This window comes from Pezoporus occidentalis, unplaced genomic scaffold, assembly GCF_034315485.1.
Source record: "Pezoporus occidentalis ecotype Australia unplaced genomic scaffold, CSIRO_AGI_Poc_V1 ctg10, whole genome shotgun sequence".
Classification (NCBI taxonomy): Eukaryota; Metazoa; Chordata; class Aves; order Psittaciformes; family Psittacidae; genus Pezoporus; species Pezoporus occidentalis.
The window spans coordinates 4,525,645-4,545,809 of NW_026912779.1; the positions used below are offsets into that span (position 1 = coordinate 4,525,645).

The 20,165-nt window shown below is 41.5% G+C and overlaps 1 long non-coding RNA gene across 1 annotated transcript in view; it reads left to right on the top strand.

Moving 5' to 3' along the window:
* Positions 1-20,165, top strand: part of LOC134159221 (uncharacterized) — a 52,804-nt gene that overhangs the window by 966 nt on the left and 31,673 nt on the right. The window contains exon 2 of the long non-coding RNA XR_009963077.1: positions 9,816-9,965. This is a non-coding gene — a long non-coding RNA (uncharacterized LOC134159221). The remainder of the gene's footprint in view (positions 1-9,815; positions 9,966-20,165) is intronic.

The following is a 20,165-nucleotide window of genomic DNA, read 5'->3' on the forward strand; positions in this document are numbered from 1 at the left end:
TTGGAGGGTACAAATAAAGCTTGAAGGGTACTCTGATTTGGGCCAGGCAAGAAGTTATCTGGGATTGCAGGAATCCTTAGGGATTATCCAGCTAAATGTCTAGTTATTTGAGAAAAGCTTTTGTTCTCATTTATACCACCAGTTATAATTTTGCCTGCCAAGTCCCTTATTTAAGACTGAATTTACTATAATTTCTATATTAGATCTGGTTTCCATTTGAAATCATAAAGTACCAAAAGCAGTAATTTTCTTCCCTCTTTTATTCCAGGCAGTGCTGCAGTCTCTTCCCTGGCCCTCTGAGAAACACCTCAAAGTGCAGTGCTCCACATCAGGCTTCATTCATGACTTCTTTTTTCTTCTAACCAGAGAATCCCTAAGCTGTATTTCCTCACTTCCCTTCTCTCAATAGGCCGTTTTCCTTTCTCACCTTCTCACATTACTGTCCTGGCATTCTCTTGCATGTGATATTTATATAGTTCTTAGCTGTAAATGGATTTCTTCTGGACCTTGATGGTCTGGGAGTTGCGTTACACTTCAAGGTGACTTTCTTTGTAGTTACAGCTGTGATCTGTGTGCTGGCAGCAGAGAAGTCCAAGCTCTACCCTGTTATTGTCATTTGATGCATTTTCCCTCTGGACTCGGGAAAAGAATTCCCTTGGAACAAATTGTTATTCTTGGCCTAAAATCATCTGACAGTTTCTGATGATCACATTGTGATCCACCTCTTTCATCCAAACACATGAAGAAATCATGTTTCCAGCTTGAAACTGTTAGTGCTTGGTTTTTGGTCTTCTGGGATTGTCAGGATCTCGCCTTTGCTTCTGAAATGAAGTCCTGATCTAATCCTGAAAAAGGAGTCCAGATTAAACTGACATGTAACTTGCTTGTAAAGCTTTCCCTTTTCACATGATAACCTGATTAGAACTGAGGCAGTGTTTTATATTACCCACATAGAAGAGATTTATGCCAGGTTCTTGCCTCATGGTGTGTTGATTCAGACTTTTGTGCAGTGTTAGTTAAATAAACATGAGTGCATCTTGATATGGTTATTTGGGCAGCTACTTGATCCTCTGTTTCAGCATTATTAATACTTCACTAGCAAGGAACCTCTTTCTAAAGACTTGGAGGCTTCATTTATTTGGATAAACATATAATATTTCACATCCTTTCCAAAGAGCAGTAAGAATGTTTTTCTTGGGAAATGTCTCATCCTCTTTCTTTATGGACTGTCCTGAATGATGAGGGAATTACGGCAAGACTCTGCAGATCAGTCTCAGTTCACTGCATAAACTTACCTGTGCTAGTGAAGAGGAAGGCTTGGTGTCCTAGGGATGTTTATTCTCTCTAGAAAAGATGGATTTGCTTTAAAGACTTCAAGTAATATAATTAAGTTGGTTTAAAGAAAGAATTTGGTTTTGTACCTTGGATAAGCGGCAGGCATTTTAATTCAGATCCTTCTGCAACACAAACATGATACTTGGAGCAGGGGAAGGATCAAAACTGCATTAACGTAATCCTGATGATGTGGAGGATAGTACAATTTGTAGCTGCTGATTTATGAGAGTACTTCTTCACATTGTGGTGTTTGATGAACTTATCTTGTCTCTCAATTTCTTTATCTGGACAATAGACCACAGTGAAGACTATTTTAGTGGCGTTACTGAAGGTGAGGAACCTGACCTATGATGCCTGAAACTTGTGAGTAATTATCATCTTTGCTAAAGTTACAACAGAACTATCCCATCGTATTTTCTCACCTATGAGAGATGAGAATCCTCTGCTCGGGGGAGTGGGATACAATAGTGGTACCGCTCCATGCAGTGGAAAAGAATTCCGCAAGATCCAGACAAACTTTGTGTGTGCGTGTTTCTTGTCCAGGCCAGTGGTATGGGTGTGCTTCCCCCATGTCCTTTTATTGCACACATTGTCAAGTTTTCAAGGCAAGGACAGGGTATTTGGAAACTGCCTGGTGTATGTGGATATTATTGGGAAGAGCAGGGAAAAAAAGGATTTCTTTTTTAGCATGAAGCAAAATCCCATTATATTTGTGTTGGAAAGTGCTGACCAAGTTGAAATATGCTTACATCCGACCTAGGGTCTGAAAGCCATCACTGGTGTTAAACCTTAAATAATGATTACATGCTGCTGAATTCAGCCTTCAGGGAAAATGACTGGGAGGTTGGGGCCTGTTGGCCCAGAACAAAGCAGAGCACAATGAAGTTTTCAACATCTTCCCCTTAGCCCTCAAGGCTCCAAATCCTGTGAAAAGGTTTGGTTTTGCTGAGTGATGGGTGTGATGATACTGCACTCACTGCTCTTAGTGCTAGCATTGGGATAAGACTGGGAAATGGAAAGGAATCAGAGTCCCGAGGATCTCCTGGGTCTCCTTCTCTGCAGTAGTAAGAAGGACAAGGAGCATTCTATTGCTCAGTGTGAGCTGCAAATGTACACATGGCTGGAGCTACAGCTATACGAATGCCCTTGGAGCATGCAAGATGTGTGGCCTTATTTTTACCTCTTGTTGTGTGCTACCTTTGACCTCCTGCATTCTCTTAGGTAAAGCAGACCTCTGATTTCCATTCTCTTCTGCTCCCTGTAGAACTGGAACACACGCTCCATTAGCTACTTTAAAAGTAGGTTAGGGGGTTGTCTGCTGCTTGAACATCAAAATAATGTTGTGACCTAGTAGGTGAAGTGGGTTTTGAGGCAATTGTGTCATTCCATGTATTTCTTGTGGAATAGATGTACTTGGTGTCATCAGCTGCTTGGATCTTCCTTCTCTGGTAGATTATCTGTTACAAGGTTAGGGCCTTGCACAGCATTGAGAATGTAGACGGGTAATAACAACTGTGATAGCGCTGTAGTGCTTATGCCACCCAGCTTTAAATGTTGCTGCTTGTTCATATTATCCTGCAATTCATTTACTTTGCTCTTTTGCTTGACTCAGAGCAGCATAGCTCTGACACAATTGTTTGCATCTCGGCCAGGGTAAGAAACAAGTATTTTCAGATGTCACCAGCCAACACAGTTCATCCAAATCTTAACACCTAGGCCCCTCACAGATCCTTCTGCTGGCAATAAGGGCAGTTCTGGATGCTGTTACCCTGCTTTGCATGCTGTGAGGGGAATGAGTGTAGAGGGTTTTTTGGACCTGAAAATGGGGTGTTGTGATGAAGATTACTGATTCCCACAGGAGTGGTGATGGCACAAGGAAAGTGCATTCATGGTAAAGACAGAACTACAGAATTTCCGCTCTCCTTTTTGTAGGTTGGAGTTACTGGGTTTTGAGCCTTCTCTTGCAATTGGGTTATTATCAATATAGGAAAAGCAACATTGAAGGTTGGACTTGATGATCTTAAATGGTCTTTTCCAGCCTAGTTGGTTCTATGAGTCTATAATTACTTTTGTCAAAACAGGTGCAGTCTGTTGCTAGCTCTTCATTTATAGACAAGTCTATAGTGAAAGAACAAGTGAATTTGTGGCGTGTCAACTCTAAATCCTTCTGCTTTAGTTCTTTTCAAAGAGCATGCAAAGGATACAAGAGAATAAAGTTCAGTGGAGGGAAAAATATACTGATGGCGTGAGGTGTCCTTTAGACATACATATGACTGTTGGCATGAAGCGTCCTTTATACATATATAAGACTGTATTAACTGCCTGATGGTTTATTTACCTTTTCTGTGATTTTAAGAGTTGGCCTGCAAGCCTCATGAGAAGTTTACTTTCACATGGAGAACTGGAGCACATGTAGTTTATAAACGTATTTCATAACATGAATTGTTGGTTCACTCCAGGTCTTTTTACTAGTAGTAGTTTTTGGCTTCAGTTTTCTTGTGGTAACAGATATGTCACTCTGAAATGACTAAGGGCATTGAATGTTGTTTCCCAGACAGTCAAGGACAAATCAAAATGCAGTATGAACAGGCACACCCAGTGTTGCATATCTGTGATCATTACATACAGGGCTTTGCTCTTGGGAACGTACTCAGAGGCAGAGTATTGTTTCCAACACCAGCACATTCTATTGTGACCAGAACTGGATGTAAATTTGTCAGTATTTCCCACTCCTAATATCTTTTAGTTAAACAGCAGTTAAACAGCAGTTAAAGGAACATATACACACAGCAAATTCTGCTGGTGTTGCAGAAATGCACACATAAGGATATTTGTTTTAATGATCATTCACAGCTTGAGGCCTTATGAAGTTCCTTGCTCAGGTGCTGAGCACCCTTGTTTCTCCATGAAGCCAGTGCAGGACTGGAGGCTGAATGAGCACTGCCCTAATTCATGTAAAAGCACCAGTTCTCTTGCCTGGGTTCCAGTTCAGACTCCCACATGGGTGCCCTGGCACCTGAGAACCAGTTGTTGGAGCTGCTGTGGTCCCTGTCCCATGCCAGGTCTCCCACATAGCCAGGCTGATCCCCTTGAGCAAAGAGCATCGTGGGACATGCCTGTGGTGGTGTTCTGAGCTTAAACCTTTAAATATCTGTGTGTAACTGGATTTCATATCACTTAAATATATATATATATTTCTTCCTCCTGTTTTATTTTGTCAAAGGCCCAGTTAAAACTGCCATTCAGTGGTCACATATTGAGATGCATTTAGGCACAGAAAGACACCGCAGGTTTCAGAAGTACTTACTATTTAGAATACAATGTTTTCCCACATCCAAGTCTCTTCTCTGTGCCACATAAAACAGCCCCTGCTGAGAGAAAAGAGCAGATGGATTCAAGTGCTTTATACCAGCGACTTTCTCACTCCTTAGCAGACGTTTAGCTGAAGTGTGTGAGGCTCTTAGAACTTGCTCTCAATTTCAGCTCAGTAATTCATTGTTTTCTTTCCCTGGTCTTTAGAAATCATGAAGAGAAAGCACATAATATGTTTGTAATTCAAGTACCACTCTCTAGTCCTACTCCTTTTAGCAAGATTGACAAGAAAACTGCTATTTAGATCATGGAGGAGCTCTCAAATTCATTGAAGGTGCCATGCAGGGATACTCCCTGCGTTTACTCAGCAGCACTTTTTGCTTCTGAGCATCAAAATGAATCCTTAGCAGAAAAGAATGACATTTGTCTGTGATAAATGCGAACCTGAAATCTTTCAGTGTTATATCTAGAACTGGGAGGTAACTTTATTCACTGTACAGACCACGTTTAGTTAATTTAAATCTTTCACAGCTCTTTTAGGATGTGACATTTTAGGTTTCCTATATAGGTCATCAGTATAGCTTATAGATGATGAGAAAGACTGAAGGCTCTGATTTACAGTGTGAATTTGCTCGCTGCTACACTACTATGGTATCTGACATTACAAGGCAAAGAAGTTAAACACTTGTAAGGAAAGATTGCTTATAGAAGTGAAGAAAACACTGGCAGACATTTCCTTTCCCTGCACGTGGGTGTGTCTGACAGATGCACATTTGCCATATTCATATCCATCAAGATGATTAATTGCAGTGCTTTGATGAATCCTAGTGTGACCAGAGATAATAAGTCTTTGTAAATATTACCAGGTTTCGGGTGGGGTTTTTGTTATTATTGGGCTAACCATATTAAGAGTTCACATTAAAGCTGCAGTTCCTGGAATTTGGTGATTTAATTACTTTATATTTTCTCAAACCATGTACCTGGCATTTGTTATTATTGTAGAAATGGGAGTGAGAAGGATGAGGGGTATCTGAGAATGGGACAGAAATGTGAATGTGAGCTTTTATGAAGGAAATGAGGGGGAACTTCAGAGGATTGATTGAAAATGGATGAATTAGAACTGATAGATTTGTTGACTCTTGGAGGAAGTTAGAAGCTGAATTGATGCAATAAAGGAATCTGACCAGGTATTTAATTATTAGTCTGCTGACATAAAATCTCTGGTTTTCTAGGCCTATAACTCTAATAACACAAACAAAAATAAATGTAGGTTCAATTATTCAGCCTCTAAAGCCACATTAGATTAAATGGGTTATTCTGTAAGTGTTCTGTTTCAGCAGACACCCCCGAGGTATGTGTTAATTGAATCTATCTTGCTCCTTTCATGTGGATCATTGACGGAGTAGGTGATAGGAAATGGTGCATTAAGGAATACATCTTGTCCGTTTATAGTGACAATATCTGTAAACAGTAATGCATCCGTACAGAAATGGGCAGTATTAATAATTCATGAAGCATTTTCAGCCTTCTAACTCTAGAATAAACTTGATGGCTGATCACAATCTTGTTTGCCCAAGGAAATGGTAAATCCCCCATTCCTGGCAGTGTTCAAGGCCAGGTTGGACAGGGCTTGGAGCAAGCTGGTCTAGTGGAAGTTGTCCCTGTCCTTGGCAGGGGGTTGGAACTTTATGATCTTTCAGGTCCTTTCCAACCCAAACCATTCTGTGATTCTATGGTAAGATGAGGCCTTACACAGCCAGAGAACTGCCTACAAAATAGCCCATTTAGCACTATCATTAATTTGGGAGTGTCATTTTTATGGTCAACAGACACTGATCTCAGGCTGATTCTCTTCTCTGTTATGCATTCTGATTCCTCACTTGCAGGGCTGCTGATTCATGTGCAGCTGTGCAGTAACTTGGACCACCCCTTAGACTGAGTCCCCTGAAAAGCGCTTCTCTTAAGGAGGGCTTATGTTGCAGCTGAATCAGTAAGCCAGCCAGTGTCATAGACACACAACTGCATAAGTCAACAGAAAGGTGAGGGCAAGAATGGTTGATTAAAGGTAATGAAGACTTCATGGTATTTTGTTGAGGGGGGACTTTCGGATACTTGCTCTGCTTGTCCCATAGTAACAACAGCAAACCATCAGAAGACAGGGATTTAGAGAAATTCCAAGATTCAGGTTTGAATCAGCTCACCAATTTGCCCACTAATGCTTTATTGCATGTAAAACATCCTCAGTGTCTCTTTGCTACAACTCAAAAGTAGGCTCCTGTGATGTGTATCATGTCACTAAGAACATGCAGGGTTGTAGACTCCTGTGACAGATGTTGGCACAGACAGCCAGCCTGTCCATCTGAAACACTTTAAAGGATCTGGGCTTTAAGGCTTAATTGTATTACTATGTTATAGTAAAGCCTTTGTGCAAAGCTGTCACCTCCAGTGGACTGTAGGAGTTCAAACGGATTTGAATGACTACAAAGGTTTAAGGTTGGAACAGCTGCTGTGAAGTTGGGTGATGTCACACTGCGCAGTTTGAATCTGCAACCCTGACTTGTGATTAGAACATTTTTCCTACTAAAAATCACACTGAGCCAAGTAAGAGAACAAAAAATTCCTCTGTCGTTCCTGGGGAAGTTTGTTGAGGTCCCTCAGTGATTCCAAAGTACAAATTCCACTGAGAGCCACATCTGAGCTTTCAGAAATCTCTTAAAGGTTTGTACTATTTAAGCTTTTCAGGGAAGCTGTGAGTGCCTCACTAAAGAACTGCTGGTCTGTTATAGAGAAACTATTTCATCAAGAGTGAAGACTGAGACAATCGAGTAGCAGTCCCTTTTCACCCCCGTTGTAGTGTGACTACTGACATTTAATAAAGTTAAACTCTCACCATTATTGTGCTGGTGACTGTTTCAGCTGAAGCACCAGTTGCTTCTAAAACTGGAGAACTAAATAATCTTATCCTAATCTGATCCCTCTGGCTTTTTACATACCCCGTTACCCTCTGCACATTGCTGGGATCTTCTAGTAGAAATAGGTATCTACTGAAGTTACAGAACTTTTATATAGGAAGAAATATTCTGCTTTATATTTTAATCTTTAATCTACCTTGTTGTTGAACTTTAGTTGTCAGCAAAACTTAAGCTGCCTTGCTGTTGACTTGAAGATCTGTGCCTTTGCAAAAAGGCAACTGTGCTAACGGCTTAGCACGTCTTACAAACTAACACTTAACTTTCCCCTTCTTTGCTTGCAGCAGCAATGTCAGTAATTGCAGTCTGGTAAAGCTGCATGGAAAATTATATTCAGTGCAGCCATTTGGAAAAGATCCATTTCCTTGCAAAACAGATCATATAGCTCTACATATCCAGGCAGAAAGTACTGCTCTAGAACGATCCGTCACAGCTCCAAGGAAAGGTTTTGGTGTGGTCATAGACTCATATTGATTAAATTCTTTTCTAACACTTGATTTACCCAAGGCTTTTTCCCCAGTGGTGATTTTCAGTGGTAGCACTGGTCTCTGTGTGTGTGTGTGAGTACTTTGGGGAGGTTTGTTAGTAATATATAAACCCATCAACTTTAGTTTTGCTGTGATATTGCTTACGTGGAATTTGCCTTTGCAGAAATTGGTACAAACTACTGCTATGTGAACTTTGTGGGGTTGGATCCAAGAGCTTTCTTTTCAGTCTGGGATTTGGAAGAATCACTGCCATCTTTAAAGTAATCCTGTGGTTTCCAGCTCTCTCAGAAGCCAAGGGTATCTCAGAGCATTTGGGTAAGAGGTATAAAATTCACAAATCAGTCATAAACTGAAACTGGTGCCCAGCAGTCATTTACAAGTGATTCTTGAATATTTATTTTGTTTTAGTGGGCTCTGAGTTGTCTCAGTAAAATATAAATAACCTCAAGATGGACACAAATAGGGGCTTCCTATAAGAAGAATATTCTTGTAAGGAATCCTGCATTATTTGGAGCATTTTAATTCTGTTCCAGACGTGTTTCACTATAACTGATTCACAGGTTGTGAAGAGAAAGCAATGCACAAGCAGCAGCTGTAGCTCTCACTATTTTTGTTGCTCTCATTAAAGTGTGTACTGGCGTCAACTACAGATGTGATGATATTGCCTAGGGAATCAAGGCAGGAGAAATAAATGAGCCAATCCATTGTGGAAAAAATCCCAGATCCATTGTAAAGAGACCTCACAGATCCATAAGTATTCAGTCCAAGTGAGGAACTGAGGCTTAAACCTCAGGAGTGGCCAGAGCTTTAAATAGTGAAGTGAAAAGGTCATGTCAAAGTGGCTTGTAGCCAGTATCAGTTATCCTGGCTTTTCAATTCACTGTCAGTCACAAAGAGGGAATACACACATGCTGGAAGAAGGTAGTTGTTGCAGATTAAAGCCCCATGTGAAATGAAAGAGCTATCAAAATTCTTTACAGCTGCTTGGCATGAGCTCTGATAACACAAAGTTATCTTTTATTATTACTTTTAAATGCAGCCATCTCCCACAGCCTAAACAAAAATCCCACAAGACAATAGGGCCAGCCTCTGAGTACAGTGTGTTTAATTGCTGTGCACAGCTGGAGCTGGCAGGTGAAAAGTACAGGCATGATTGCTTGCTCAAGTAGAAAGGTTTAGATTTCTTCTCCTTTTTTGCTGTTTGACTTCATCTCATCTTTTAGCTGCAGACAGGATTTTGTTATTTTGCTGTATTTTAGGTCTTTTTAACTATTTTATGTACAGAGAATCAGTTTTTCTTTTGCATATCTCATTGGCAAGAATACAAAAGGCACAATTCCCTAGTGCTGGGGTCACAGTGTGCCAGACTGATCAACATTCAAGCTTAAAACAGAATACTCATGAAATGTATCTCTTGTTAAACTCACACCTAACATTTTTGACTCGTATAAAGCCAACCCTGTGATGACAGTGTTAAGACAGATCTGTGCACATGAGCAGAGATCCATAGTTCATTCTCTTCAGGGTTATTGTGCTTAAAGAACTGAGGAGTTTACACACAAGGAAGAATACAAGATGCTTTCTTAGTCATATTTTCTCTCTTGCCAGTCATCAAGTAGTATACAGTAATATTATTTGTTACGTTTAAATCAACAACACTGTTTTGCTCAGGTATTGATTCTTCCGTGCTCTGTGTTTTATGCTGGTTCAGGTCCTGTTGTTCCTGTTTGAAGTCAATAGGTGCTCTTAGTGCACAAAAAATGCAGCCTGGAATGTTATGCAATCAAATTGGGCTTCCACCTGCCCAGTCTTCAAGGAAACATCAGCAGCTGGTGATGGGAAGAGGCCTCATTAGTAAGAGGTAATTACTTTTCCTTTGATGCTTTTCAGTGCATTTGCTAGCACATTACAGTCAGCATGATCCCAAGATTCAATTGCTGAGATAGCTGCATATATACAAGATGATGCTAGCAGTTGTGACAGACAACATTCTAGTTCAGATTTGAAATGTTTGGTATTTATAAAGATGCTGTTTCCTTTGAATAGCTTTGGACTAGGTGTTATACACACATGCATGCATAAAGACACATATTTTCTTACATCCATTCATTAAAGTATGATTGATGTTGAAACACTCAGAACATTTACTTTCCTGGATTTTCTTTTTGCAAAACCTCAGGCATGATCTTATTGACTTTTGCCTTTGATTTAGATGAAGGGGAAGAAAAATATTGTAATGTTATTGTGTTTTATGTGCCTCTACAGTCAAATACAGCTGAAAGCACGTTCCATGCTGTTTGCCTGAGTGTGTACCGTGCCCTGTGCAGAAACTTGAAGTCAGTGTTGCCTGGGTCTAAATTAATTCAGGCTGACAGATGCTGTCATGCATTCAGTGTAGAGGGAGTTCACTGAGATTTTGAAGTTTTAAGTTACCAAATACTGAAACACAACTACTATTACAGTATTAACAACTGGTTTTAAGTGATAGAAAGCCCTAGTGTTTGATCAAGCATGTAAATGCAAGATGTTCTCCCAACAATTAACATAAAGGACCCAGAAGAAAAACCTCCCAAAGAGAATTTTAAAGGAAAATCATTGTTTCTAAAAATGACAATGTCAACTGGACTCAGTTTTTCCACTTGAATTTCTGCCAAAATTATTCCAATTTTTGTCATTTCCCTTTTCTTCTGTATATTTTTGAATCGGACAGCTGTGGAATTTCCTGTTTTGTTTTTGTTTTGCTGCTGTGACCAAGGTCATTGTAGAAAACCAAAGTTTCAGTAAAACTTGAACAAAACCATGACTTTCCCATGTCTGCTCTTTCTCTGACCTACTGTTTCCTTTTGTGGTGCTCTAGTCTTTTCCAGAGTCTGCGTTTTCACTCATCCTCATATTTCTTCTCCTCTACCTTCAGTTTGGGCACTCCTGATTTTGCTCTTTCATCTGTTTTCCTCTTCAGTTTTCCTTTTTTGTTCTTTTCTTTTATTGCTCAATCTTAGTTTTATCTCATTCCATCTCTAATCCCTTTTGCCTCCTCTGTCCGCATACCTCCATGGCCACAGTCATAAACTCAGGATGATCTGATTCCCAAATGCCAGTAGCTGGACATGCCTGGGGAGGGCTTCACCGTGTGGTCTGACACTGCCCCTGTGCTTTTTTGCCTGTCCCTGCATATGGTGGATACCAGGAGGAGCCACAAGTTATCCCCCTGTCCCAGGGACATATCCCTGACCTGGTGAGACAGGGGGAATGAAGGGATGATAACTGGAGAGGGAGGCTCAGTGTTGCTGAGTGAATTCCCCTCCTCTCCACATAAGGCAAGCAGCACCAGGTCTTTACCTTTTCTTGGGGGCTGCAGTGTCCCAGCCCCATTTCCTGCCTGCAGAGGAGCCATCCTTGTCCTGCTAGTAGCTGCAAAACCCTGGAGCTGGCAGCAATTGGATCTTCTTGTCCACAGTGAGACTTGTTTCTGCCTGCAGGGAGCAATCCCCATTGCAGTGAGGGATGTATATCTTTAATTCACTGCTGTCCTTATCTGAAGAGATCCATCAAAGACAGACTGTGTACTTTCCACGTGCTTTGGATTGTCCCTTGGTGAGTACCCATGCACAGGAATTTGATTAAAGCTGCGTGATTTTTCATTCTCTGAACATTTGCAGCTATAACTGATAGAGCTGTAACAGAAATTCCTGGGTGAGAAAATGTGAAAGTAGTTCAGAGTGGTTTCATTTTTGAGTTGTGCATGTTCATAGATAAATTTCAGATTAAAAAAAAAAAAAACAAAAAACCCACACTTTTTCTATGGCCTTTAAGGTTTGTTTCCCCTGACACTTTTCCATAACTATTACTTCTGTTGCTGTCTCTACCATTTCACCAATCTGTAATTTACCAAGCCTGCAATGAGCAATTGTGTTTACTGTAGGAGTTTACACAGAACTTTGCTACCTTCAGTCTGCTCCAAAGGAGGGACAGGACAATCAAGCTGTTGCATAGCTCAGTGGTAAGCAGAGACCCCTGTCTGGGAGGGTGCTGTGGGTTCAGGCTGCAGCTGTGCTGCACAGTTAATCTTCAGGAAGGTAAGACTTGTGATTGCATTGGTAGGAAGAGCTGCAGTGGGGGTGAGGAATGCTTTTTAGGTCTGATGTGTGGTAGAATGCTTGAAAAGTAAGAATATGCCCATATGTCTTTGTTTTCTTGGCACCTGTTTTTCTCTGTTGTTTTCTTCCTCATTCCACAGGACCTTCCATGAAAGATGCAGTCGTGGGAGGAACGGGTGGGTTAGAACTAGTTTTAGTTGCACCTGACCTCCAGCTCTTCCTGCAGATACATTACTCCTGCTCTCAGTGCTCAGCTTTGTAGCATCTGAACTGCAGAGTGATAGTGTATTTTCTTCCTCAGTGGCAACAGGGCCAGGCTTAGAATATCCCTGGTGAAATCTGAAAGCAAATGGGGATATCTTCATGTGGTTTCATGAGGAGATGATTCCAACAATCATTACCTGAATTTACTTGTGAACTTAGGACAGATAAGACAAACTTTCACTTACAACTCTACCCCCAGTAGAAAGGTCCTGGCCTTAGAGCAAGTATGTGACATACAGTGAAGATGATCTAGGGAATTGGATCTGCTAGGGAAGGGGGATCTGCTCTTTTGAGTGGAATGACTTGATGCTACTGAGGAAGTGCTTACAAATATCTGTGTACATCAGCCCTTTTTCAACAGATTTTGAAATTGCCTTCCATTATGTGCTCTGAAATCTGCTGCTTTTCTCCATCACTACAATAAAAATGATGTTCATGGTAAGTGCTGAAAAGTGTATTATTAGTTCTCTTCCTCCTCCATGGAAATTATTGGGCTTTTACCCTCATCAGTGGGATATAAGAGCACTGTATGAGAATAATAATGGCTTATTTATTCATCCTTAAAATATAGCCCTTTATGTTTGTTTTTAAGAGCTTGTTCAGAAAATAAGCAGAGCATCTGGAGAAAATACATTTGCCAGCAACAGCTTAAATGGGTGTTTGTCAACCACTCTTAAAGCAACGTTTGGGAGGAGCAAACCTTGCAATGTTTTTGACTCATTACTAACTGTTAGGCAGGCTTTATTCAGGTGAAGAAAGATGTGACCTTGGACATTTACACCAATTAGTAGTATCCACCCTGTATCATCTGGTTTAGTTATTCTCAAGTCTTCTAGCCTTAAAACTGCTGACAAGTATATATATTGGTTGTTTTCTTTGGACCTAAAAAGCGTATGTATACACTGAGGACAAATGCAATTTAAGGTCCTGCCTGCTTCATGACAAGGATGTGCCCAGCTCTTATTTGTTAGCCTTCCATGCAAAACTATGTGAACTCTCTTTTGCCTGCAGTACCTCCCATTTCTCAGCATTGTGGTCACATACAAGACATGCTGGTGACTGCTGGTCTCAAGCAAATGCTTCTTTGATGCACCATGACATCTATTCCAGAATGCTGGGTGGTGATGGGAGAATGCAGGCCTTGAAATGTCCATCTTTAAGAGATTTATTCTCATCAGGGACGGCTTTCTTTGCTCTCTGTCTTATCTTTTTAATTTGGCAAGGATAATGCAAACACTGCTCATCATAGCTTGCAATATGTATCTTCTTGTCACAAGCAGATGTTGCTGCAGAATAGGATAATGGGTTGATGCTGGTCTGATTGCTCTACTGAGTTGTCAAGTCACAAACAAGCTATTTAATCTTTCTGCTTTTGAATTGCCCTTCAGTCCCCTGGACCATCCTAGCAAATTCTTCCCTCTCCCCCACAGCAGCTCTGGCATAGAGGGATGGGCTGTCCCACACAGATTTCTTCTGCCTATGGTGCTGCATCCTGGAGTGTCAGGGATGCTGGGCTCCAGCTCTCTGCCATACAGCTCAATGCCTGGCAATAAGTCCATTGTGTTGAAATGCCACAAATTACAAGTGTTGCTCTGGTTTAGGCTGCATGAACGTTGTTATTTTGTTTCTAGATAGCATAATGAAGTAAGGTGTATTTGCTCTCTAACTGAGTGCTAGGGTAGGCTATGAGGATATCTATACAGCAACAGGGATTCCCTCTTTGTGCCCCATCCCTGGCAGTGTTCAAGGTCAGGTTGGATGCAGCTTGGAGCAAGCTGCTCTAGTGGAATGTGTCCCTACCCGTGGCAGGGGGTTGGAACTGGACAAGCTTTAAGGTCCCTTCCAACCCAAACCATGCCATGATTCTATGACATGTGGCTGTGGAAGCAGACCAGTCTTCTCTTAATTGTCTCTGGCAGAGGTTTTTGCAGGTGAGGAGTCACCACAACAGCCTGGGAGCATTTACCTGGCCCTGTTTAACTGAAGTCATGGTCCAACAACTCCTCCATAATTCATTCTCACTGGGTTGATCCCAAGCCCCAAAACATCAGCACCATTTCCCATAGCCTCAGTGTGTTTTGTACTGGGCTTCTGATAGGAGTGAGTTTGGAGAAGCTGCCATCCCCACTGCTCTCCTTCCTGAACAAGGGCAGCAGTTTGCCAGCATGCCCTTTTGGGTTTGTTTGGTGATAGCCATTGCTCAGACTCCCTTTGTCTGTGGCTGCTTGGCAGGCAGTGTAATTTATCCTAGTTTAATGTGAGGTATTAAGCCTTTAGTGCAAACCTGACTGTTCCCTTTTAGATGGGACCAATGTTCTGTAAGAAGAACAGCAACAAAGTAAAGATCATTGTATATGTTGTCCTTTCTGCTGTGTTTTAACTGAACACTATCTGCTGAAAGGCTGAAGCCGCTTTGGAGGGACATCATTCTCCTCTTGTCACTGAAGCACTTCTGGAAAACATTAGTTTCTGTTTTAAAGCAGAGAGATGCATTTGGATGGTCTGTGAAGGAATTCTGAATGGTTGGAATAACACCTGTTTGGGGAAATACTTTATATTGTCAGTTGTTCTTTTGAGTGTTTATGGTGTAGCAGGCACTCTAGAATAGAGGAGCACAATAATGCTGTAGGTGACAGTAAGGATACTAAATAGCTTTGTGAGCATGTGCTGGTCCTCTACACCCAAACATTCAGCGGCATCCCTCACTTTGAACACCTCAATTTATTTAGCTAATCTTTTTTACATACATGGCACTTCTGTCTGAGTGTCTAAAGCAAGTAACAACAACAGATTATAGATGACAAAAAAAAAGCACCAAGAAGAAGCTTCTGTAAGTGTTGGCATTAACTGCTTGGAAGCAGTCAGAAGGTATGGTGCTGGGTTGTTGGGCTTTATCAATTATTTGTAAACAACCTGAAGCACTTGGTGCTGAGGAATCAAGGTATTTTTCCTTTACTGTTATTTTTAAACACTGTCCAGGAAGCAAAATCATTTCAAGCTTCCACTGGATGTGTTAGAAGGAGAAAACCCCACTTCGAGCCACTGCTTACTGCCTGCCTACTGATGTTTAACAGGTTATTTCAATGCAATGCTTGTTAAACTCATGTTCTGTATTTGTTGTTGATGTAGTAATAATTGTGAGTTCCTTTGAAACTGGACTCTGATAGGTTCTTGGGGTCAGTTCTGTCCATTGGCTGTCTTCACAGCTGAGTAGAACTAATTCTACAAACTTTTCAGGTTTCCAACAGAAGATCAATCAAGTTCACAGCATCTCTGAAGCAGGCTGGGAACTTCAGAATTGTCTTGCTGATCAGACATTAACTGCAGGTTATGGTGAATCTCTTCTTATTGGAAAGGTACAAAACCTCTTTGAGCTCTTATGCCTCTAAATAAATCCACCAGCCTCAATGGGGATGCCTGTGTGAGCAGGACTGGGTGGAACTGAAGTGCCTGGGGACAAGATGTGATTCACCATATCACAATTGGGGTCAGCAAAGTCAAATAAGGAAATGAAAGAGAGTGAGAAGTGGCTGATACTCCAGGCATGCTGGCTGCCAACATTAAGCAGAGCAGTCCTGCAAAAGTATTTAGCTATTTGCTCTGCTGGATTTGAGATCCTGTATTTTGCAGTTCTGGAATTGGGGTGTTTAGTGCCTGAAGCAGGATGGGTTTGGAGGAAAGATGAGCTCCCTGTACCTGCTGAAGACAGTCAATAAGAGTTGTGTTATAGTGACTATAATGGGGCTAAGATTTGGTTGCACATCATCTAGTTCCAAATATCTGGGCTCTTGGCTGCATGTATTCTTGTTTGACCTTCTGCAGTCTAGAGGCGGTGGCTTTGGCGTTTTGCCTTTGTGTCAGCATTAGTAAATACAGCATCTCTCAAACTCCCTGCATTCTGGGGAGTTCAACAGAATATTTTAAGTACAAGGAATTAGAAAATCACTGATGTGCCTAAGTCATTTTGTCATTTCAAATAATATATAGCTTGAGACCATTATAGAGCATTTTGTTTAGCTTGAATGATACTAGGATCTAGTACTTGATACAAGGGAAAAAGTCCATCAAGACAGATTGCATTCCAAATAATTAGGTTATATTTATTAACTGGTCACAAATGGCATTGTCTTAGTTCCAAAACTTGCTTCTACAGTGTTAGCTTGCAGCATTGTCATAGAATCCTAAAGTGGTTGGGTTGGAAAGGACCTCAAGATCATCCAGTTCCAACCCCCTGCCAGGGGCAGGGATGCCTCACCCTAGACCATGTCACCCAAGGCTTCCTGATAGTAAAATACATGCAGTTGAGCTTGATTTAGATTTGGTGGTTTATTGTGCTATAATAGCTGAGATGCCTGTTCCTAGAATGTTGAAGCAAGAAGGTTTTTGAGGTCTTTGAAAATAACAATGTAAGGGAGAGGCTAGAAGGGAAAGCTGTGTGAATGACTTATACCCACCGTTGACAAGGGGAAAACTTCTATTTTTTTCTTTCTAGTAGTGTTTTATGGCACTTTTACTGATTCCTGAAGTACTGCTCTGTAATTTGGAAATAACACCTTTATTATTTGATGGTAAAATACTTTCGACTTCAGTAGGCAAAAGTTTTCCCTTTCCCAGGTTTCTTTTGCTGGAACTTTTTGCTCTTTATTGCTATCTGTGAGCCTTTTGAACAGTGTGACAAATTCGATGGCACCTATGGAGCACCCTCAAATACTTTCAGCACTGGTGTTTGTAGTGCACACCGAGACAGGACAAAATTAAGCTGCACTTACATTTGAGGGAATGCATAAGGTAACTTTATCTGGTGTATTGCCTTTTGAAAGTGGTAGATGACCTTGGAAGGGTCCAAGGTATGAGTGCTGCTATATTATATCATTTTGCATGATAGCTGTATATGGATATGTGGATGACTGAGTGCCCCTGAAAGAGCTCATCCCCTGCCTCATGCTAGCTCTGGAAGAAGAATGGGACAATTTAGCAAGCTAACTGAAAGCAAGATTCTTGTGGCACTTGTTTCTGACCATTTAGTTTCCTGAACTAGGTCCCTGGAGGGATATCAGGTAAGCAGTACAGCCAGCACAAAGACTAGCATACAGCTAGGGCTGCATTGCATCTTGCTGTAGCAAAGACAGAGTTTTTCCTGACTGAGAAAGATGAATGGCATGGAGTTAGAATCACAGAATGGTTAGGGTTGGAAAGGACCTTAAGATCATCTAGTTACCCAGTCAAGAGAGCATCACTTGGAAGTGGAGAGGTTTAAGCATGGCTTGTTGTGCTACAGCTTTACAGCATTGGAAAGGAGTTGCAGGGATATCTGATCACAGATGGTGCATATGACAGAAATCCTGTCAGGATTGAAACAGATAGGATTCTGATGGATCTGGTATACTCACCAAATGGCCAGAACTTAAATACAAAACTGGATCCTGTCTTTTCATTAAAAGCAGAGGTTGCATCCCTGTCTTATGTCAAAAACCTGTGTCTGTTCCTGCATAAAAGACACATAGAGTCACAGACTGGTTTGGGTTGGAAGGGACCTTAAAGCTCATCCAGTTCCAACCCCCTGCCATGGGCAGGGTCACCTTCCACTAGAGCAGCTTGCTCCAAGCCCCTTGAACACTGCCAGGGATGAGGCAGCCACAGCTTCTCTGGGCACCCTGTGCCAGCGCCTCAGCACCCTCACAGTAAAGAACTTCTTCCTTATATCTAACCTCAGTCGTTAGACCGACTTTGGGGCGATTCGACAGGACCAACCAACCACCCCATTAATGTGTTGAATTCAGCAATATGGCAAAATTCCTGTGATGGGACATTAAATGAAAGCTGATCTTCAAATCTCTCTTATGTATTCAGCACCAGGGAAGAGGGAAAAAATGCAAATTAAACAGTAACACATTTCTCATACATGATATTTTAGCATATAAACACTGTGAGCTGACTTCTGGAATCATCATGCCATCAAAGTACAGAGCTATGTATGCATGCAAGGTTATGTGTCTGGTCCCCACTCCAGATTTCAGTACATCACAGATTAAATTGAGGTGTGTTTTCTCTGAATTTATTCCCACTTGTCACACTTCTGCTGTCTTTAAATTTCCTGTCTTCAACTGGGGATCCTGTAACAGCAGGAGATGGATTAAAGTGGGAAATCTGGGGACAATGTGCAGCTGAGGAGGCACAGGCACCTTTCTGGGCCTCTTCAGAAAGCTCAGTCTTGTCTGGTATAATTTGGCCTTTTGAAATGGAATAAAAAACATTTCCTAGTACTCAGAGGATGAAGGGGATTTTGGTTGCCATATCCAGAAACCACTGAGGTGAATTTACAGACCTCACGGGCAAGTGTAAAGTGGTGAAAGGTCCCCTTTGAGTGGTAGATCCATCATGGGAACTCTTAGTCCCTCCTATGCTATGTCATACCAAAGAGAAGCTTGTTGGTTTGCTCCTGGCTGGCTGTTCCCTTCAGGTAGTGACTGAAGCAGTAGCTTTTGAAGATCTTGTAGCAACAGCATCAGGAAGGAATTAAGGTCCTGACTTCTAGACCTGGGAGAAATTAGGAGCCTAAATGCTCTGAATTCGGGCCATGATCTCTGTGATGCAAATCTCAGTTGTTATCTGACAGGAGCCTGGTGGATTTTGGAGTGAAGATGTTATCAAGCAGACGAGCATCACTCAGAAATTACACTTCCACTTACTTGGCCGTGCCTGTTTACAGGAGGCTGTTTGCTGTCGTTCTCACAAGCTGTACGACAGAAGTACACTGAAAACTTCCTCTGGGCCCTTTGCAAGTAAACTTTTTCTTTGTCGTATCATCAGAAAATGCTGCGTAAGAGAACACTTGCACCTGCTCTATCCCCCATAATTATCCTGATCTTAGCACTAGATTTTGTGTTCCTATTTTTAAAAGCCATCTTGCTAAATAGACGTGGAGAATGTTCCCTTTGGAAGAGTAAGTGAGCAGCAGCACATCATTAGGGAAGCACTGTGAACTTGGCATGCCGTGCATCAGCCGAGTGAAAGGAGGAAGATAAGAGAACTGAATAAATTAGCATGTTTTCTGTGTGCAGAATACTGACTTGCAAATCTGGCAATGACAGAGAGAAAAACTCTCTTTTTAAGTCTCTTTCATGTTGTACAAATCACCTAAGGGATAGCTGGAATCTTTTCTGAAGGCATTTATCTTATATACAGTTTAAGATGGAATTGCTAACCGAAGGAAAATACCCTTGGCTTGCAAGCAGTTGAAATGAGTGTCTACAAAACCAGACAGCAAAGCAGAGATATTGCAACCAGAATTCTGCATGCTGATTGCCAGGTTTTGAGTCCCTTTATAGAAACTGGCAGCCTTGCATGAAAATAGAGCCAAGTAGTTGGTTACAGCTTTTGAGAAAGCAAAGAGAAGACAACGACACACAGAGCTCCCATTTGGATATACTACATATGATTAGGCTGTGGTTTACAAACCTTGGGGCCATATTCTACACTTCACATGGTTTATGTTCACTCAGAACATAAGGGGAGGGCTGTGAAAGTCTGGCTGTCAGTTGTATGCCTGTTCTATCAGTTCTGGAGCCAACTGGGGACTGCTTCAGTCTACAGTTCAACTCCATACAGGCTTAGCTCAGCCAGTAGTTAAAGCACCTGCTGGCTCTCAAAGCAAGAAGGTCATGAGTAGTAGTGAAGGATACATGTAGGAAGCTACTACA